At 43.8% G+C, this 23,002-nt stretch overlaps 1 protein-coding gene across 3 annotated transcripts in view; it reads left to right on the top strand.

Annotated features, from left to right (window-relative positions):
• The first annotated feature begins 15,571 nt into the window (after nucleotides 1–15,571).
• AGPAT3 (1-acylglycerol-3-phosphate O-acyltransferase 3) overlaps nucleotides 15,572–23,002 on the top strand; it is a 95,270-nt gene continuing 87,839 nt past the window's right edge. For 2 of the 3 annotated variants that reach the window (XM_074904520.1, XM_074904528.1), the window contains exon 1: nucleotides 15,572–15,885. The gene's annotated coding sequence lies outside the window, so the exon portion shown is untranslated. Of the gene's footprint in view, nucleotides 15,886–17,070; nucleotides 17,128–23,002 lie in introns of those variants that run through there. The other variant, XM_074904537.1, reaches the window with a different exon arrangement.

Raw genomic sequence — 23,002 nt, forward strand, 5'->3', positions numbered from 1 at the left:
AAAAGAGGGATTTGCAGATTATAAACGACAAGGAGTTTTGATTATGTAGGGTGAGGATCTCTACAACATAACCCACCTTCCCAAAAATCTTGTTAAAACCATGACTTTTGGGGGAAAACCCACTCAAGAAAAACCCCAAACACAGCTTTTGTTTTTTCAATTTTAAGGTTATCAGAAGTAGGAAATCCACCATAGCCATTGCAACAGCTTTCTAATGGGTTGCCAGAAACAGGAAATCCAACATTAGTAAGCTTGGTAATGGTTACCTATGCTCACATTGCAGATCTTGCATGTCATTTTTAGTTTAGGTTTATAGCTTCAGCTAGTCAATTGGACTTTTTTGTTTGATAGATGGAAGAGCCCTCACTTATCAGATTTCTGCTCCCATGTAGATAAATATTTACAGCCTATGATCTAATTATCACTCTATCCTTATTAAGCTAAACAGGCTGAGCTACTTGAGAAATCCCAAATCTTATTTATTACCCAGACATCAAGAGATGATATATAGGAAACTAAAGACATTCTTCTTGTCATGTTTGTGGTGTCTTGATTAAATTTTTCTTCAGGCATGATTTTGTGCTAAACAAATATTTATTTGGTTCTTCTTCTTTCCCATTAGTTGCTACCATGTTGCCCTCCTGAATGATTCAGTCAGGGTTGCTTCCTTTGAGGACAGGGCCTTCTGCTGCAATGAGGCTGCGTTGATTGCACAGGTTTCTGTCTACATAAAGTTGGAGCATCAAAACTTAATCCCTCAGTCCACATCACACTTGCTAGGTGTGCATTGCTTCTGGAGCCATTGGCTGTCTGCGCTCCTCTTCCTAATTCAGAAATTACTTTTATTCAATAGCCTCTGAATTCCCCAGAAGTCCTAAAATTTCTTAAGTGTCACATGAGGCTGTGATGCTAATGCTGGTGTGCACCGTTACAAACGAATGGCCTGCTAAGTTTGGAAGGCTGTATGATCTGAGTTACACCACAAGGCTCAGCCCCAGGAGAGGAAGAGCACTACTTCTGTGGTCTCTGTGTTTGTCTTGGGCAAGATGTTGGTTTCCTTTTTCTTAGAGTGAACTTCCCAACAAACACTGCCTGTCTTTCTTGGATAGTCAGATTGCTGTTTTGAAAGCAGACGACTATTTTATGTTTTCTGTTGAGCAATTGTCAATTTTATCCCATACCACTCTCCACTGTCTGATCAAAGTGTCTCATCAGTTACTATTTGCTTCCTACTAATGACTTCTGGCTGTGCAGAATTCCCCAGTCCATCTTCCCACAGCCTGCGGACCTCTGTTTGCCTCCATCGCACAAAACACTGCCTTGTCCCCTTGGCTGCCAAGACCAACTCCCTGCCCTCCTCTCTCCATGATTAGTTCCTTTCTGCCTTGAATTTGGGAAGACAGTGGTGTTCAGAAAGCATCTTTTGCCCTTCTATTTAATATGGACTTTATCATAATTTAAATTAGTGGGTAAATTCAGGCAAATGGCAAACAAAACTGCCATATACCGTATTTACTGTAAATATTTGTGCATACTTTCTGAAACGTTATAGAACATAGCACTACCATGCAAAGTGCTTAGTGTATACGAAATGGAGAATAAAGAAAGGGACAAGTGGACAAGAGGGAAAATTAGGGTATTTTCTTTGGAGAGAGTTGCAATACAGGGCTGCCTCCCTCACCCCACATGCCGTGCCATGGCCACATGCATGGCAGAGATTACAGCTGTTTCTGTTTGGCACAGCTATAAGATTATGGACAAATTGGAGCTGTGATTGCATCAGTTTCACTTAATTCCATTTCTTGATTTAGGGGAAGAGAAAACAACATGAACACGGCATTCCCTTCCTCTTTCTGACAAGGCAATTATGCTGAATTAATCTTTCTTAAGACCTGCCTTAATTGTTTCTGGTTTTCTGCAGTACATTTGTCTGTGTTGCTGTGTTTGTTTTTTTCCTGAGAGAAGCTGCCCTTAAACTACTGACTTAATAATGTCAGACGACTTTGAGCAGCAGGTTTCATAAAACAACAGCTATAAAATTTAATGCTGCTAAGAGAATAGTTAGTTATATCTACATATTATGATCATAAAGGCATATGATCTTCAGACATGGAGCATAGAAAACCTTTAATTCAAGATTGCATATATTTCCTCTTATCCCAGTGACATTTCAGACCATAACTTAAGCAAAACTCCTCTCTTCTGTGTCATCCCATGCTGATGGCAAGAAAATCCCTATATAGGTACAGCACTTGATAGTCCAACATTGCTCGTGAAGCTTTGAAAACCTATTTGCAACCCAGACCCAAGCAGCCCAAGCCTGCTGCACCTCCTAATCATAGTCAATGCAAAGGTTCCTATTGCTTTAATAGGTGATGAATCAAGCTCACGAGGAGCAAGTCTGAGTAAAAAACATCTCCATGCAGACATCTACTGTGAGAAGGTGTCTATATACCCAATAAGCAAGGGATGTTTATATGGACTGGTGACAGGGTCAGGCTGTGGAGCAGTGCTCAGTGAGACAAGCCAGTTAGTTACCTGGCTAGAAACACAGAAGGGAACTGTATGCACATTGAACATCCTTGAGTGAATTTTCCACTTGGAAAAATCCAAGAGGCTTGCTTTTCCACTTAACAAGTGAGGTTGCCACACTGGGGAGGCTTGGGAGAATTGACTTAAAAGGCAATCATGTAGCACAGGAGGCGTTTTTCAGGCACAGGTGTCCCACTGTACTTTACAATCAAATAATTAACACCGACGAAAAACTAGGAAGACCATCCCAAGTTTAGAGGTAGGTAAATAAACACTGAGATGTTGGTGTGCATCATTCACTGATTTAATGAGTGCTATCACAGCAGAACCCAGGAGTTCTGAGCAATTAAACCCAAGGGAAAATTGTAGAAAGCAGAGTAGATTTATTTTTAAAGTCTCCAAAGAGTCACTGAAAACATCCCCTTTGTCAAATGTGTCTTAAATTTAAAGCAAGGCAAATAATCCATACTAGTAACAGACTACCTTGGGATCTTTTTGCCTCTTGTTTCTCCCTCTTGGCAGAATTAGAGCTATCTCATGCCTTTTAATGAGCTGTGTCCCCATTGGAAATGGCAACTTCTACTGTTTTTCCCAAAAACCTATGTTCAGACTGTTTTCTGAAACACTCTAAACATCTGTACTTGTCCTGTGAATTGCATGGTGGAATATATTGTAAGGAAGTAGTATCTTGGTGTTCTGAAAAAAAAAAAAAAAAAAAGAGAGAGAAAATCAGGGTATTAACTTCTACTCTTTACCTTCTCTGTACTTTCAAGACTGAAAAGCTGGTCTGTACACTCATGAAACAAAAGCAGGTTGATATATAACATTGTGCTGGCTTTGGCTGGCGAAGAGTTAATTTTCATCATAGTAGACATAGTATGGGCTATGTTTTAGATTTGTGCTGGAAACAGTGTTGATAACACAGGGATGTTTTCATTATTGCTGAGCAGTGCTTACACAGCACCAAGGCTTTTTCTGCTTCTCACCCCACCCCACCAGCAAGCAGGCTGGGGGTGCACAAGAAGTTTAGAGGGGACAGAGCCGGGACAGCTGACCCCAACTGACCGAAGGGGTATCCCAGGCCATCTGATGTCATGCCCAGCACATAAAGCTGGGGGAAGGGGGCAATGTTCAGAGTGATGGCATTTGTCTTCCCAAGTCACCATTACGCATGATGGAGCCCTGCTTTCCTGGAAATACCTGAACACCTGCCTGCCGATAGGAAGGGATGAACAAATCCCTTGTTTTGCTTTGCTTGCACACAGGGCTTTTGCTTTACCTGTTAAGCTGTCTTGATCTCATCCCACAAGTTTTGTCACTTTTACCCTTCCAAATCTCTTCCCCACCCCACTGTGGGGAGGGGAGGAGTGATGAGCTTAGGGGCTTAGTTGCCAGCTGGGGTTGAACCACGAGAGACATTAGGACAATGATTTTTTTTGTGTCAGATACAGACCAGAAGGATTTGTTTCTTTGGTGTGTTTTATTGCCACTTAAATAAGTTGGGAGAAGCTGATGGCATCACAGCACAGGACCTCTAAGATGACCTTTCAGTGTGACAGGAGCCGTGTCACACAGTTCAGCTTTACTTCAAATTGCTCAGCCGGGTGGAAGGCACAAGAGGTTGCGATCGATGGCTCATTTTGTCTAGTTTCTCTCTCGCTTTGTCACACCTCTTTTCCCAGATGTATGATGCAAACCCAGCCAGAGCGAGCAGTCTTGGGCGAGGCTGTGGCTCCCTGCAGCACACTGCAGCCCATGCATCCGAGCCTTCATTTCTGGGCCCCGGCTGGCTCCCTGGGCTGTGTTTCATTACCTGCAGGCAACAGGCTGCCTGGGCTGCCTTGCGAGGTGGGGGATGCAGTTTTGCTCATTCCCAGTCTACATATTTTTTCTGACTCAAAGAGTAACTGGGGAGCCAGGCAAAATGTACCCACATACATTCAGGTGTGTGGGTGCACGTGCGTGTAACCTATCTTTAGCATTTAAACAGTTAGTGTTTTAAAAGCTCTGCTGCAAAAAATATTCCCATGTCAAATTCTGTAGGAGGCAAAACGCTTTTTTATATGCAATTTTTTTTCATATATTGGAAACTGTGTTACCCAATAATTCTAATTTTGAATCCAGAGTCATTTCAATCATGATGTAAGGCACAGCTGGCTGTTCACTGATTTATATAATCAATCTTAAGATTTTTTTTTGTCCTTCATGTTTTTTGTGATTTTCACCTGAAGTTGATTATTATTGCATTAAAATCATTCAAATAGGTAATTTTGCAATCATGTGTAGTTTTACACTACTTCATATTTCTTTCTTGCAGACAGAATCCGTACATGTACTAAAATGTTTACCTACTTCAACATAACTTTATCCAAAGGCTTATTTTTTGCATCCCTAATGTACTGAATGATATAATGTCAGTAAAAGAAGAAAATTCAATACTAATTTCTAACAAGCACTTCTGGTAAAAAACGGAACTCATTAAAAAATGTGGAAAGTCAGTATTTCGTATTGGTGATTTATTTGCTGTAGAACCTTCTCTGGTACCTGTCTGCATTTAAATTATTAAACAAAGGAAAAACTACCCACTCCTTTTCGCTAACTTAAAAACCTCAGAAGGTATTTTTTCATATGTTCTAATTGCTCAAGTAATTTAATTTCTTCATATTTTAAGATTATGCCAAGACTTTATTCAGTCACTGGGTAAGAAAATCTTTCAACTACACTTATTCCAGTACTGAACAGCTGCTGATTTCAGTATCTTGCATGCATTCCTTTTTTTTTCTGTTTCATGTTTTGAAGATAGTGTCTTTTTATGAAATTCTGTTGAGACGGCAGTGCAATAGCAGCAAAGCCAGAGCATACTGCTTCTTTTACTCTTTAAAGGTGATACAGTCAGTGAGACAAGTTGGGAAATTTCAACTCCTGGTATCACTGAAGGCGGCAAATTCTAAAGATGCTTTGTTGGAGACATCTATGTTTTTAGACTTGGTTTAGGTATGATAACTTTATCTTTGCAGCAGTTTACCAGTAATTAATGTTTTTATGGAGACCTGCCATCAGTGACAAATGTATTTGGTGCAAAAATGTTTAAACTTCACTTACAATTAAAAGAGACAATTTTAATACAAGTAACAATAAATGCACCATAAACAAATGGCATATTATTCTCTTAAACAAGTGCTCATAATGTACACTGCAAGGCACTACTATGCTACCAGATGCATAAGTCAAGCAACATTGTCGTTTTCTTCTTCCCCAGATATCAACTGAAGTTAATTAGTTCACACACTATGCAACTGTCTTTTAAGTCTTTCGGCTGGTCTGGGCTGACATCTCACACAGCTCAGTGCACTTTGGACTGCTTGTTTGCTAAGGTGTCCACGTCCATCAGTTACTGTCTCACCTCACCAGCCTGAGGGTGGCTTTGGTTTGTGGTGAGCCTGTCACACAGGGTTCACATTGCCTGCATGTCCCTCCAGGACCCAGCACAGCCAGTCCCATCCCAGGCACTGTCTCCAGTTTCCCACTTCCAATCACCCATCCAAGGCATGTTGAATGCTGGTAGCTGTTGTGTGGTAATAAGTGGCTGGAGTTAATTCCTACCTCCTGGCTCTCCCCTCATCTGCATTTGGCACAGGCGAGTGTCCAGCAGCACCCAGTGGCACCAGCCATTGCACTTCACACTGTGACATGGGAATCCTGCAGTTTCTGGTGGGAAGCCCCAGGATTATCCAAGCCTGCAAAAAGTTTGTGAATACTAAGGCACTGTGCTGTCTGCAGAAACACTTATGAGCTGTGTCTCATCCCAAAAGCCACTCATCAGGGAATACACATTATTACTGTTATTATTGTCTGTGAATCTTGACCAGATCTGTTTCAGGAAATTAAACAAACAAACAAACAAACAAAAACCCACCAAAAACCCACAAAAAACCAGCAGCATCAGTTTTCCAATACACCAGTGCAGTATATCATTGCTGAATCCAAGGTACCCTGCCTTTAGTGGTGATTGATTTGGTCCCATCAACCTGGAGAACATGTGAAAGAGGACGTCTGTGTGTATCCTCCCGTGATGATTTCAGAAGCTCAGTCTCCCCTCAGTGGTCTTTGGTGAGACTGAAGCAGAAGGATTTATGTGTGTGACAGTGAACATTGTCATGCAGCTTCTCACTAGTATCTTTTACATTCTTCAAGAGACAATTTGATGAATCCTGACTTATAAATAGAGCTGTACAAAAACGATCTCTGTTCTTAGATCATTTGCCTTGTGGGTGTGTTATGGAAGAGAAGGATCCTTCGTTCCTTGCAGTGTCTTTATTGGTCTCTCCTGGCAAACGTCAAATGCCATGTCAAATCCATAACTTCCAGCTTCCCTTCTGGAGTGCTAATATGCAGAGATCTTCTGGAAGATCTGCAAATATCCCCTTATCCTTTTGATTAGATTCACTCTCTAATGTAGAACTATTTCTTGGGATGATTTCAGCTGGCCTCCTGCCCTCTTCTGCCTGTCCTCTTTCTCTCATAGTGATTCATATGGTGTTACTAGTGAAGTCAACTCTTAGCCATAATGCTAAGAACCTCTTGCCTGTATGTTGCTTTGGATTTGCATGGTTTGAGAGCTCTGAAATGTTAACCATGTCTTTACCACCAGATTATCTATAGCAAGCATACTAGAGACAAGTTACCTGGCTGTGTTACTTTTTCTGTCTCAACAAAGGTGTTTAGGAGTAGTTCCCCAAACTCAGTTTCTGGTTTACAATGGGAAGTGTCTTTTCCATGAATCCATTAATTACTGACTTATATATATGATTTCATAGAGGCATAAGCCTTACTGTGAAGTCAGTCACATATACTGTTATATACTGTTTCTAACCAGAAAGTGTTTGCATTAAGGAGCGCTTTCTAATCTAGACTCCAGTTTATCAGTCCTGCACTAACTTTGGTCTAACAATCTCTTCATTCTCAGTGTATATATGGCAGCAAGCACAATGATAACAGGCTTTTGCAGGCCCAGTCTCCCTACTGAAACTTGTGAAGCCCCTGTTGTTCATTTTCTTTGCAGAAAATTTTCTTACTTGGGCATTTGATTACTGTTCATTACACTTAACCAGCACTTCATTAATCCCTGGTTCTTTCAAGTAATCTTTTTTTTTCATCCGACAGCAGAGACAGTCTGTTTCGTATGATGATCCACTTGGATCTGCCTCAGAGCTCCCTATCAGTAATTGCTGTTTTTGTCTTCTGACACAAATGCATCCAAACATTTCCTCCCGACTGCAGATATGCTAAAGCACTGCTGATGACACCGAATCTGCCGTACCTTAATCTCATTTTCATTTCTGGCAAATCCAGGCAGTAACATGACTGTGAAACTGGCATTTCTCAGAACTTGCGGTTTGTGAAAGTAGATTTTGAAGCAACACTCCATCAACCATGGGATTTTTATGGTTGTGTGAATTATAAATGCCTTTCATGCTCCTAGTGGGGACGGAGAAGGACATCCACTGGCTCCTTTCCCTTTTCTACTTAGCTTCAGAAATATGACAGTTACATTGAAATCTGAAAAAAAAAAAAGGTATGTACTCTAAACTGCACAACAATTCACCAGTATTATGTAAACCGGAGCATCAGTAACATTTATTTTGGTGACATCTTGGGAAAATTATTCATGTAGAAAGATTCACACATACAGAAAGACTACAAAACCCTACAGATAACCCTGTCTAATGGAAATGTTGCCACAACCTTACGTATTAGTTCCCACCTGGGTTTGGGGGTTTATCTAATACCCTCAACCTATGACATTAATTGATAGCACAAATAGGGTCTGGTTTTCCTCTGGGGCATATTGTTGTAAGGCCCATCTGAAATGCTGGGGTTTCAGCCCCAAGTTAAGGTTGACATATGGGTGATTCCCACAGCCCTTCACAAAGGGGGGGTGAGTTTGCCTTTAGGCTTCTCTCCTGGGTGGGGCCAGCCATGCAGGGAGAGCCATTGGGTAAATGAGCCCCAGGTGTCTGCAGTAAGTAAGCAAAGGTCAGGTGTCCCACTGAGGGATAAAAGCTGGGACCACTTGCAGGCAGGGGCAGTGTCTGTCTGTGAGGTGGATGTGCTGTGTAGAGTTCCCTGTTGGGGAAGGAGCTCCTGCCTCCCTGGAACTGGGCTCCAGTCAGGTCTGGCCTTTGTGAATGTGGGCTGTGTAGAGATTCAGTATGTGGCTTCCTTGGTCTTATGTATTTGGCTTGTTGACTTGCTTGTCTCCTGTCCCTTCTATGGGAAACTGCATTTCACCATTTATTCCACCCATTGTTGGTCATGCAGTGTCATTATTGGGGTCAGTGGGGTTGATGTTGATTATGTATAATCTGACTGACTTGTTTGTACCCCCGGTGCTCACCCATGTACTGACCCTTTTGTATCAAATACAACTTGGTTATTGGTTCATCTTTATGCTGGCTGTGTCCTTTATGCTAGGCCTAATAATTGGCAAAACACCATCTGACTCTGCTAACATCACCAAACACTTGAGAAACCACGGAGTCAGGTCCATATATCAGGGATTGTATATGATGATGACAAATAATATTGGACAGTCTTCACTGGCTTCATTCATACATAAATAAATCAACAGAGATTTATTTTATGATACATACAGCAGTACCACAAAATCCTTGTCCTTTTAAAACCATGTTTATTGAGTTTCAGGCTGGCAAAGCCATGGATTACTCCAGAAAAGCATTTTGAAGTATATCAAAACCATAGTGGGAAAGCATATCCCCTATCATGTAACAGCAGCTTAGTGAACTGCAAATGCTTCCAAAACCAGGAAAAAGCAACTTCTTCCACACAGAGGTAGGAAATCAACTTTTCATCTATATTAAGGATCTGGCACATTGCAATATTTTATCTTTCCATGTTTTACATGTTTATACATAACAGGGCAGCATGCCAGCAGCTCTGGCCAAAACCAGCAGCAATGGCTTAGCTCCGAGTGGGTAGGTTTTTGTGGAGCAGTGCATGAAATAGGTACATTGGTTTGTCAACATTCAATTGTAAGTGCAGAGGCACTGCCTAAGGTGCTGACCACCATTAAAAGCATAGCAAAACTGAATGGTGTGCTAGTGCCACTAGAGCTAGAAAGCAAGGTACTGTGGTTGACCAAGAAGCTCTCCTAATGCAGTCCTGAAGCTGAGGAATCTCATTTGCATTCACATTTTGGCCCCCATCCACCATTCTGGCAATGCAAAGGAAAATCAATTGACTGAGCTTCCAAAATGGCTTTAAAGACTCAAATAATGTCAAATCCATTTCCTATGTCTACAGCAATTAACAGAAAATTCAAGATTAAGAATCCTCAGTAAACTAAGCTCTGTCTCCTTAATCCTATGTGTTAAGCAGGGTTTTCATTACCTCATTCTACTTCTTTGTACAGATATGTTCTGTAGATCAGCTGGACCAGCCTTTTTCATACTTGGTCTGTGAACCAGGAATGATTCATAAGCTGTCAGGAGGTGGTTGATGGAACAGGCAGTTCAATACATCAATATCAATACATTTGATACATCAGTATCAAATGTGCAAGCACCTTCCCATGCATGCAAGCAAGAAAATAAGCAAGCTCATGAAAGGAAGCCTACTAAAGAGATATTCAAAGCTGAACCTAAGGCTTTCTCCTTGTAAATGAAACCCAGTGACCAGTGTGGGTGCATTACAAGATCTCTTAATTTTTTCTGAGGTAGTTATGTAGCTCTTGAACCAGATAAAAGAGCACTGGGCTAAGTGACCTCCAGGATCCCTTCCAGACCCACACAACACAGCATGTGCTGGGTTCATTTCACCTAACGCTCAACTTCTACAGTACAGATATTTACACTGAGCTGGGCTCCCTGCGTTATCAGCGGGAAACGGGCCTTGCGCAAGCGTCGCTCGGGCTTTTGAGGTTCAAAATATACTGCTAGGAGAGTGGTTAAATATATACTGCCAAGAGGGGTTAAATCAAAGTAGCATTTATTCAGCATTTCCTCACATTCAGTTATGTATAGGACTGTGATCCTGCTTTCCTTATACAGAAAAACTCCCACTAATGTTAATGGCTACTTTTTCCTTAAGAAGACATACAAGATTCAGCTCTTGGATTACACAGGAAAAATATGCAATTTCAATATAAGTCAAGAGTGTTTGGTTCAGCTCCAAGTGCTTTGTGAGAAGAACAGAATTAAAATTCACCTCAGGGCATCAAAAGATAACAAATACCATTTCAAGAGGAAGTATAGGATCTGTAGTTACAGCAAAATGTGTATTGTGTATCTTTGCTGAGCAGCATGACCTATTTCCCAGTATCATGTGATTTTTGTATTGGAAGACTCTTCTGTAAAGAAGTACAATTAATTTTCCAGCGGAAAAGATACAAATTTGATTTTCCTTAATTCTGCCCAATAAAATAGTATAATGTTGCATTTTCATTTATTTATTTAAATTTCATAACCCTTTCGAAAGACACACATGTAAAGCATATGCACATACTTACCTGTTTCTGACAATATGTAGTTTCATTAAGTTTTCATTCAAAAAATGTACCAGGCATCAGGAAAATCAAAATTAAATTACACTTGGATTTAATATGATTTAAAGTCCATCTCCCACCACAATGGCAGTTAAGCACTTGGGCGCCTAAAGTGCACGAAGGAAATTTAAGCTGCCTCCCATACCTCCCAACCCAGCTCTGCCTAAGTTTTCCGCCTAAATTTTGCTTAGCTGCCTGAAGTTTTACAACTATGCACATGGAGATGAAAATCTAGGGATGTCACCTCTGGCTAAAATGATCCCAGTTTCATAAGCAACCCTGTCTATCAGACTTCCTCAGTTCATTCCTAATGGAGACCAACACTAGAATTGAGAATATAGAGAGAAAAAAAAAAAAAAATCAAGCTGTAATGGAGACATCTGGAAAGGAACAGTTTATATAAACTCAACAGCTTTTGAAAAGCTGGCCCCTTAAAGTATGCACAGTTAAGCACTCCAAATCAGCAGTCCCTTCTGAAACGCCTGTTATATATGTATTTTTAGCTTGTGGCTTCTTTATTTCAGTCATATTTTTTCTAACACACTGGAAGTATTTGTAAATATGGTGATATGACTTTTTTAAATGCTCGTAGAAGTCAAAAATGAACAAGTGAAAGCTGACTACAGCTTCTGAAAGGAAAAAAAAATGGTTTATGCATTAAGAAATTTCAGCTCTAACAGTAGTTAATTTTCAGGTAACTGTTAGAAAACTGTTCATAGTACAGGTTTCTGTTCATTTGTCAATACCAACAGCACAACACTACTGAGAACACAACAAAGCAGAGAATACTGTAGTAATGATTGTAAGGGCAATGTTGAACATTTGGTAAGCTAAGCGGATATTCAGTTAGGTTGGATTTAAAGTATTAACCTCTTCAGGAGATGAATTCTGGCTTTCTATATCTTTTTGTATCACATGCACATTAATGCATTGTGTTGGCATGTGTTTTTGGTTAAGACCTCAAAATAATTAGAGCTTAAATTTAGGGTAGGATGTGTCAACACTAGAAAATAAGTGTTGTTGCTATGTCATGCTTTCACTTATATGACCAGTGATGCATACCTACACTTGTCAGAGTGTCCCCAAATTTTCAGGTACAGATGAGACTCAATTCAGCGTCAGCTTCAAGTCTCCTTGACCTTTCAGCAGCTGACATGCCGTGGCTCGTGCAGTACAAAACTGCAAATGGTTGCCTGGCTTCTGCTCGCTCCACAAGTTAATCAGGGCTTTACTGCAGTTGACGGGAAGTAATGAGGAGCTGCCTTTGGACCGAGGTGTTGAACATGACTCAGACACAGCTCTGTACTAAAAACTAACAGGGAAATGTCCTCCAGTGATCTCTAACTAATAGCTTGAGAAACCAGAATGAGATCAGGGGAGTGGGGGCTATAGCAGGTACGATGGGTACAAAAGGGATAATTTCAAAAACTAAGAGAGTCTCTTAAAGTGGAAGGAAAATCTGCTTCTCCTAATTATATTCACATTTTCAGAAAAATTGGCAAGACAAGTGAAGATCCATGTAAGAGACTTTCTCTCCAGTAGATCCTGCAGACCTGTTGGGGTGATATGAAACAGCTATTTTCCTGATGCTCTTAAGGAGATTTCAACCACTTTCATTTGTTAAATGGCTTTTGTTCAATAGTCATGCTAGTAGGCTAGTAATGCTTCAGCTGAATTTTTGCTACAAGCACATAGCAAACATCACTTCCATGGAATAGCTCATTTTAAGCCTGGGGATGATAATGGGTGAGTCTCAGTATGGTTGCTCTCAGTTTCACTCCAGAGGTACTGGTCAGCACTTCACAGAGCTCTCTTACCAGCTGAGAAGGAGAGATGCCATCTGCCAGTAAGATGTCAGAACACAGCTGAGCAGGAAGGTGGCAATGAATTCCCTGGCAAACTTTATAGGTGCTACCTTTTGGGATTTTCTTCATGCTGTTTCTCTATTCCCAATTTTTATTCCCAAACTTTAGATGTATTTTCTTTCTCTTTTTCTCTTTATCTATCTAATGCTAAAACACCCCACGAATGCACCATCCTTTCAGATTCTAGTGTTGATCATTTGATTGCTATATGCACAACACTCTCACTGGACAGTATAGGCACATAGGCACTGCAAAGTAGGACTGCCTGTATATAAAAAAAGTAGGGGATTTATACTTTGCTGTAGTTAAAATCTGGGTAGACCAGAAACAGGTCAGGCAAGCTTAACTGTCTTCCTCTTAGTGATACAATCTGAAAAGTCTTCTGACTGAAGAAATCATGTCATGCTCTGTTTCTGCAATCAAACTGTCATAAGCTACTTCTGTTAGATCATTACCTTGAATGAGCTATTTCTGATTTGGAAACCGTCTTGTGAGGTATACTAAAAGTTCACACTGATGAAAAATGGAAGCTGTGCTCTATGTGCATCCTTGTGCAAACCCAGAAGTTGCAGAAAAATAAGCTACAAATACCTGTGTACTACCAGTGTGGAAAAGACAAACAAGAGGCTCGGCGCCAGGACCCTGAGAGGAATGCTCAATTGCCTTTGTCCTGCCTCAGTTCTGAGCTATGTGAGGGACTGAAAACACCTGCGATGTTCTCCAGGAAGCCACAGAGGCTGCCGTAATTTATGGCAGCCTACTATGATAAGGCTACACCAGCACAGGAGACCGGCCAAAGATTTTGTGATTGGCCAAGCCAGCATGGGCTGAGCAGCATTAGATAAGGCTGATCAGAAATGCCAGTAAGAGGCTGTGCTGGCAGAGATAGAGGGAGAAGAAACAGCAGCATACGCACCTGACCTAAGGGCAGAATCTCTGCCTCATACTAGAATTCACATACAAGGAAACCAGTAGCGAGTTCTGTGATGATAGTAAAAGCACAGCAATTAAGGGATTTAATGGCACTTCAAGTAAACACAGAACATAAATATTTAGATATTACTTGTGTGTACTTTTCTAATGTAGGTCAAGTTATGATGTTCTGAATGTCAAATACCGCAGGTGAAGGAGGGGAACATCGGGATCCTAAATAACTGTTAAAATCACTTTCTTTTACAGGTCTCCCATAACTGCTGAGGGTAGTACTTCCTTTACTGTGGATGATCCAGAGAGCACTTACGACCACTGTCTTTCCATGTTACTAACACTAGTCTCCTCAGAAATCCGTATTCTGGAACCAAATGAAAGGAACTGACTTGCAGAGGCAACGAACATATGCAATCATCTCGAAGAAAAAGCTTTGAGAGTTGCAGGCACTCACCATCTTGAAAAGTAAACCCAATTATTTAGTGGCATCAGTAAGGGGTTTGAAGGATAAAGCTAGATACTGGTATTTGAAAATGCTGTTCCAATTTTATACTTTTCTAATAAAAATTTGTAACTTCCAAGTTTTGACGCTTATGCTGCACCGAATAAAGGAGAGGAAGACCTCGCTACCCCTACTCGTTATTGCCCACAAAATCCTCACCGAGCTGAGTTTCCGTGGCCAGGACAAACGCAGCTGCTGCAGCGCCCACACGCAGTCCCTGTCACACCCTGAGGAGAACGAGAGACATTCCAAACAGAAACGTTATCTTTCAAGACTCACGCTGAAAAACGGACCAAACTTGTATTCCCTTTAAAATGTTCTGACTTGCTTCTTCGTGGCACACTGAGGAACACAAAGATGTTGTCAGTCTATGGCGTTACATTCGTTGGAAATCCAATAACCAAGGTGAGATCCCGCTCCTTTCATGAAGAGCTTCCATGAAGTCCAGCCCTTAGCAGAGCATCCCATCTACTGCACGGGGAGCGTCGCCCCTAGAGCCGGGGGCCCCCACTTTACCGCTTTGGTCTTCATTCGGACCCGGGACTGTATCTTTATTAACAGCGTTACGTAGCGGTTTCCTGCATTACCGGGAATTTCCATTATCGATCCCTCACGGTGCCACCTTCGCCTTCTTCCCCCCGACCCCCCGACCGTACCCGGGAGCTCCACTCACACCCCCCGGGAGGCCGCTCGCCCGCTCCCCGGGCTCCGGCGGGGGTGTGTGTGTGTGCCCCCGCCCCTCGCTGCAGGGCGGGCGGGGGGCACAGACCGCGCTCCCCGAGGTCAGCCAGCGGGACGGCGAGCCATGGCCCCGGTGAGCGGCCGTACCCGGCCGAGGCGGCTCTTCCTCCTCACCCAGGGGCCGGGGGCAGCCGCCGCCGCTGCCGCCGCTCCCTCAGGCAAGGGAGCGGCGCTCCCCTCCCCGGGACTAGCGACTGCCCCAGCCCCGCCGGTGGGGGGCTACACCGGCTCCCCTGCCCTCCCCCGGCCGCCGGAGGAGCGGGGGCGCGGCGGGGGGCGGGCAGCTGCGGCGAGAGCGGCCGGCTGGGGTCCCGCCGCGCCGGCCGGGGCGGGGCCGGGCCAGGCCCGGCGGGAGGAGCGGCGGCGGCGGCTGCCGCCCCCGCTATCTGACCCGACCGTCCCCTCTCCTCCTCCTCCGCCCCCCGGCTCTCCTGCCCCCAGCGGCCCGGGAGGAACTGAACCGTCGCTGCACAGGAAGTAGCGGCTGCGGGGAGCAGCGGCGGCGACAGCTGGGGCTGCCGCACTCAATGAGCGAGGCTCCCGCAGCCGCCGCCGCCCGCCCCGCTCGCCCCTTCCCCGCCTCCCGAGGGCAGCGGCGCCGAGCCAGCCCGCCGCCGCCGGGGGGGCACCGCGGAGAGCAGCAGGCGGAGGAGGCGGGCAAGGCCGCCCGCACCGGGGCTGGAGGCTGAGGCGGGCAGAGGCAGCTCCGGCTCTTCTCGAGGAGGAGGAGGAGGCGGCGGCGGCGGGGACTGCAGGTTGGTGCCGCTCGCCGGCGAGGCGGGGTGCCGGGCTGAGGGGGGAAGGCGGGCGGCGGACCCTGCCCGCGCCGTGTCGGCCCCTCGGCGGCCGGGGCAGCGCCCCCCGCCTCGGCGGCTCCGCCGGTCGCCCCTCTCGGAAGGCCCCAGCGCGCCGCCCCCCGCTGCGGCGGCGACAGGAGGAGCCGCGACGGGCCCGGCTCGGTCCGGCGGCCGCGGTGCCGGTGCCGCCGGCAGGCGCAGCCCTTTGTGCGGTGGCGGGGGGGAGCGGCCGGGCCCGGCGGCGGGGGGTACCGGGGGCGGGGTGGGGTGGGGTGGGGGATGGCGGCGGGGCGGGGAGGGGCACGGTGGTCCCGCCGGCGCGGCCGGGCCCCGGCTGAACCGCATCCTCCCCTCCCCGGTGAGATGGACGCCCTCCCGGGGCGTGCGGAGCCGAGCGAAGGAGGCGCCCGGTGGCGGCTGGGCTCTCCGCCGGGCGTGAGGGGAGGGTGGGCGAAAAGTGGGAGAGGGGTTTAAAACAATAAAAACAAAAAAACAACCAAAAAAAAAAAAAAAAAAAAAAAGGAAAGCCCGTTTCCGACGAGCCAGGCTGTACCTGGGTGCACGGCTTGCGAGTGCAAAATGGAGAAGAGCAAATCCTACTGATCTGAGAGCGGCAACCAAATAGGATGTTGCTGTGCCTGGATTCTGTTCAGATGATGCTGATGGATTTAATAAGTTGCTGGCCTACTGTGTAGGCATCTAAATCAATAAGCGCGTTGATTATCCCCTTATAGCTTTTAATATGCTGCATTCTAAGGGAATTTATGTGTTGAGGACCGAGTGTTACCTCTTCCCCTCCTATATTTTTTCCTCTCTGATTCTTCATCTCACCTCCTTGAGTAGGCAGAGAGCAGGTGTGGAATGGGAAAAGAAAGTGGCAGAGTTTGCAGTAATTGTGCCGCTCCTTCTTCAAATCAGTAGTAATCTCATTAGCTCATCGTGTTATCAAACTCGTTAATTTCAAGTCCAAAATAAACTTCATGGCCTTTCCCCCTCTCCTGCTCTAAGGGAAATAGGCTAGAGTCCAAGATTGCATGTTTGCCATCAGTGAATTGCTGATACATACAAGCATGTCAGGGACTAAAGTAGTGAGTTCTCCACTTGTCTTGGCAGTGTTTCTTTTGCGGTGACGCTCTTCACTTGAGGCTCTTTGCTTGAACTACAGGTCGCTTGGGAGAAGTTCAACATAATCACAGATAGGTACATGTATTTTTTTTTTTGCCAAGTTTGATTTTACAAGCAGTAAAACCTGTACGGTTTCCATTAGTTTTCTTTCAAACTGCAGCTGTACGCGAGATGATGATGATGACGTTAAAGGGAGTTGTTGTAACCTGCAGTGAACTTGCTTTGCTGTGGTAAGCATTGGGCTGTTACAGAGCTCCTTGTGCTATGAGCTGCTCTGGTCCTTGGATTTTAAACATAACTGTTCTGGTCTTTCCTGTAACTTTCACAGGAGCTTTGGCTTTTGGTTCCCTTCTGTGTAGTCTAGTCATCTTCTCCTTCACATCTATTGTTACTGAACCTTTGTGATTAAAATGATGTGCTTTACATTCAGTACCTTTTTTCAACCTTTTAAGGCCAGTCTTATGTATTCTAAGAAAGTCTCATTATCTCTTTCTTTCTTAATTCCCACCTTCACCTTTATACATACACCTAATTGGAGAAAGCAGAATAGAGAACAGTTGGTCTCCAAATATAGCTTGAATTCCATAAGCACAGGAAAAAAACCTGACCAGATTGTCCCTGCTGAGCACGATTAAAATGGCAGGACCACTTGTCAAAACTTGGTACTGCAGTTTAACAATACGTTGCAGATAGCTCAGTTGAGGGTGCGCAAGTTGTATCTGTCTGAAGGGCTGAAATCAGAATAGGCTTTAGTTGAGGTAATGTTGGAGAGTAATAAGGATGCTATTTCCTCTTCCCAGTGTGATTTCTTTTAGTTCTGAAGAGATACATTAACAAACAGGACAAAGTTCCGCTTACAGTTACAGCGAACTCTACTAGCACAAAGCGTATGTTCTTTTCCCAGCCAGAGCCAAAGCTTTCTGCCCTGTGTTAATCTTCTTACAAAATGAAACTATTGCATTGTCCCATGCTAGCTGCGTTGTTTTTTTTTTCTTTCTGCCTCTGTTTGCAGAAAGATGCATTGTTTTCAAATCCTAAATGGTGTTTTGTTTACTTACAAAACGATTATGGAATAATGGGATTTGAGACTTATATTTTGTGGGGAACTGGTGTGAATAAAGTATTGCTGTTAACTGTAATGAGTTCACCCATACTAAATTTACGATAGCCGTAAATTATGGTAGGCTGCTTCAACGCTTTATGTAAATACAAAAAAACCCCAAGAAAGGTTGCATTCAGTCGTGCTCCTTTGGCTTATGAGAACATAATTCTTGATAGGAATGGCCAAGATACTGACAAAGAAACATAATTATCATCCGTAATGGCTAAAAAAGTCCTGTTCTTTCAGTGGGGTTTTTTAGTGTTCATATTGAGTGTTGGTGCATGTGTATTAGTCTGTTTATAGTCAGCGCCTGAACAAAGAACAGGTGACTAGGCAGTCAGTACCTTGAGTATTACAAGATAAAAAACAAAAGAAATTACAAAAAGCAAAGGGAACCTAAAATTTCATTGTATCTCAGACTGTTCCACAACCACCTTCTGCTGGGCCCCTAGTAATAAGAATTCTCTGTCTACACTTGCATTTCAGGCTAATACCAGGGAACTTTTGTTTGCTCTTATTAAAGTAATTGATAGAATCTTTTAAAGTAAAACTAAAAGGAAGGGAACAGAGAGGCATTAGAAGGCATTGTCGAAATTTCTTGTTTACCTATGATATTAACCAACATAAAAGGAGAAGAAGAAACACTGATCCCAAGGCCTCTGCTACATGCTTGATGAAGATACTCTTAAATGTGTTACATGAAAATCAATTTGCCATCTGATGTGTGATCTTGTCAGGATTCCAGGAGTGAGTCAGCACCTAAATTGAGGACTGATTATCACTAGGACACAGGCACCTACAGGTAAAATCAGGATAATCTAGGAAGTGTTTAATTTGCTGGTGCACCAAACCAATAATCTCTGTTTCCTATTTTGGTTATTAATTGCAACAGTCCAAATTTCAAATGGTTAAAAAGGAGATGAATTCTTGCTTACACATTTTTTAATGCTCCCAAAATCAGCGGATAACCTATGATTTCCCTGTAAAATTTCCTTGTGCCTCTGAGTCTGGCTATGTTTAGGAGTGTGCAAGAGATGACAGTGATGAGAAGCTGGGCACTTACAGCTCTTACACGCGAGTCAGCGAAAATGAAAGAAGTGCTTGGCTCTTTTTGTAAAGACCAATATGTGAGTGCTACCTTTGGACCCAGTCCTTCACAACAGCACCTCCTTCTGCTGTGTCTTTATCTGTAGTTGTCTTAACTTTGCATGAGATAGCATAACTGTGCAGTTTAGTAGATGGAATGCTCGTCTTGGGAAGCAGGAGGCTTGGGTTCTTGTCCTTGTTCAGATGACTTTTGCTGTTGTTAAAGGAACGGAGAGCCACAGGGACCCTTTTTCTGTCTGTAAAAGCATTGAAGACCCAAGCAGTTTTAATAGGAGAAGGCAATGACCAGCTGTGTCAGGGTACCCTGGTGCATTACCAAGGAAGGAAGTGCTGGGTGACGGCTATGATAACCTTCCAGGGAAAAGGCAAGGAAAGCTGTATCAAAATGGTGTACAGCTCAGACTGCACGAGGATGCTGCCCATCTGATAGGCAAATCAGTCACACTTTTCCGTTTTATGAGGGGATCAGTGTAGTCTTGGCACCCTGAACTTCCCCTAAAGTTGTTGATATCTACCTGTCATAAACCTGGGGAAAGCTAGGCCTGACGGTACATCTTTGCTGGCTATTGCTAAATCAGTCCAGTTGCTCATGTTGCTTTTTTGTCTCTCTCCCCCCACACTTGCTATTCTCATTCTCAGGAATGCAGCTTCCTTCATGTAATTTTGGGCTGCCACTTCCCCTGGGAATCAGAGAACTTGGGAACTAGCCTCTGTGAGGCTTGCTACTGCAGTGCTGCATTTTTTGTTCGCCTGTAGGTGCCAGTTGCTTTGTGGAGAGCTATGATGAAATAAAGAGAAGAAACTTTTTGTTGCATCTTGGATGGGGGGAAGGAAAGCTGGTGTACTGAGTAGTCCTAATACTGTTTGTCTTGCAGTAGTATCAATAATGTGGTATTTGCTTTCCAAACAAAGGATGTGTTCTATGTCCCAAAGAGTTTAAAGATCCTTTGAAGCTCTGTGTAGTGGAAACGGTAGTTCTCTCAGCTAGATCTGTCTTCACCCTGGGTACAACCTTGTTGTCTAGTTGTGATTACTGCTGTAGATTGAGGCTGCTCAGAAAAAAGAAAATGCTTATCCTTGAAGTAGCTGTTGAGCTCCCTATGTTTTATGAGAATGAAAGGGCATATATAGATTCCTTATGTGTGGAGTGAAATGGTAGAAATTTTCCTTGTGGATCCGAGCGTATAGCAGAACATTTAGAATCCAGCACCTCCTGTGTATTTTCATATTCATGCAAAAAACCCCTATTTAAAACCTTTATAGTGTTTCTGCATCAGTGTTAAGTGTTCTTATGGTCAGACATAAGCAGTGTGACATTGGCTTCTTTCTGTGTGTAGCCTCTCTTCTCCATGCGGACAGACTTTCTGATTTGCTGTAAAGGAAATAGTATTACAGTGAAATTTTTAGTTGCCGCCCCCCCCCCCCCCCCGGTATTCTCTTGTGTTAGCATTACTTAGGTAATTATAGTGTGTTGGAGCCCTGACAGCCTAAACTGAGTTCTTTGTCAAAAACGCAGTATTTCCCTTGATTAAGAGGATTAGAAACGGTACCTGAATCTACTAATTAGTCAAAGTTGCTATCTATTTAGGATATATTAACAAGCAAAACAAAATACATCTCTGACTGAGTGTTGCCCAGAGTAAATGAGCTTCTATGAGGCTTTTTTTTTGTGGAGAAAAAACAATCTATTGGTGCTGCAACTGTCACACATGCACAGTTGTGCAAAATTCATGTGAGATCTTTCCAAATTCTATGGTACTCAGAACAATATCCACTATTTCTTCTTCAAAGCTCTTCAGAGATGTTAAATAATCCTTGTGACAACCCTGTGAAGTGAGTATTGTAGTAATTTTGTATGGATGGCGAAACAATTAATCGTCATTGTCTCCAGCTGTACTGCAAAAGTGGCATTTTCAAAGTGCCCGTGGCTTGACCCGCCACTAAAAGTTGTGGTTGTGTGAGCAAGGGGTGGGTGAGCCTCTTCGAGCTGATGAAAATATTTTGCAGATGCAGCGATCATCAGCATGTAGGTGCATACATCAGGCTGGACACTAATATTCCTTATAAAGGATGAATTTATCTTGTTCTAAATTATTCTGCCCATGTTACTGGCATCACTTCTTGGAGGAGAGATGTCTGTAAACTGTGTCCAAGTGTGGAAGTTGGGTTGCTCAGACTGACTTTGGAGCACAAGTTTGCTCATTTGTGGGATGAGGTCCTGGTCAGGCTCTTCGCACTGGGCTCTTGCCAGGCTGGGCTTGCTCAGGGTTACAAGTTGCCTTGAGGTTGGGCTCCTAATTCCCTTTGTTCTGAAAAGTCTGCAGACCCAGCTGTGTCCTCTGCTATGTGAACATGGGTGGCATCTGCAAGCTGAGGGAGTCCTGGCAAACCAGGTTGTGAGCTCCTGTTTGGGTCAGACCAGCATCACAGATTTCTGCGCAGCCTGGCTTTGATTGCTGAGATATGTGTGTCTCTTCTTCTCCTCCACCAGCTCTGCCTCCTGCCCTTCCAGGAGTTATAAATGCCACAGCAGATGGCTTGGGGAGGCAGTGTCTGTAATTACTGTTGCGAGATTTGCCTAAGCTTGACTCTGTACAAAGAATGCTTTTTTTCCCTGGAGATTCGAAGTTGTGGGTACTTCAAATGCAGATTTGGTCTTTTCAGGGAACACGATGGTGGAAATGTGTGCATTATGTGCTGGTTCAAAAACAGCCTGTCTTTCCTCTTAACATAATTCATATGATGGTTTAGTGTTACCAGTTTTCAGTCTTCTCCCGCTGGGTCAGCTTTCAGGTTCCTGGTAGTGATACAGGCTAGACTGCTTATGGATCCAAATTTTGATAATGGCTGACACACAGTTAAATAACACATCTATAATCAGTTTATTTGTTAAAGGTAGGTTTTTAAACCCATTAGCCTGACTGGTAGCCCTCCATCAGGTTTCAGTGTGAACGTTGTTCCTCCTCCCAGCTGAGCAGAGATGTGTGGCTATACGCATGCATCTTTAATGCGTAATGCAATGATCTCCCAGTTGCAGTTGTGATTGACTGATCCAGTGTTATGGTGCACAGTGTGTACTTCTGCATGGGCCTCCTTGCTCCAGATGCCTTCCTGCAGTCTCGGGCTCCCTACCAGCATGTCTGAGCTGAACTTATTTCACATCCATCTGGTGCCTGTGGCCCTTGAGTTATTACCCATATAGCTAGCCTCTGCTTTAGGTTTCAGTTGCAGGAGGGCTGAAGCCAAAGGGAAAGAAAGGTTTTCATTTCTTGAGATCACTGAAGATGCTGTGAACCAAACCACCCAGGCCTGCTTAGCAGGGTTGTTTTAATTATGCTCATGGCACAGGGTGACAACCTCTGGTTCCTCAGGCAGCTTCCTGGGGTTGCTCATGGTGCAGGGGGATGGAGTCCCTCTCTTCCTAGGGAGTACAAGGCTCTCATCTCTGTTTCAAAGATTTTTTTAAACTTTTTCTTTTTTTTTTTTTTTAAATTAACTCTGCCTGTGAAGTACCTTGGGCTAAAATTATAAGCAGCAGTGGGAATTTGGGCCAGATTCCAGATCCTTACTGATTTTCCCACCCTTTCCAATGAAATATCCTCATCACTGGGTTCATGCTATTGGGTGGCTCTTGGTATTTTGTGTTTAGAGGTTCTTATCTTGTCTTTTGCTTTCCTGGCCAACCTGTGGCAGGGGGACAGTGCCATGTCTTTTAGCAGTCTCTGCTCATAACTAACTCTT

Source organism: Athene noctua, chromosome 1 (genome assembly GCF_965140245.1).
Source record: "Athene noctua chromosome 1, bAthNoc1.hap1.1, whole genome shotgun sequence".
NCBI lineage: Eukaryota > Metazoa > Chordata > Aves > Strigiformes > Strigidae > Athene > Athene noctua.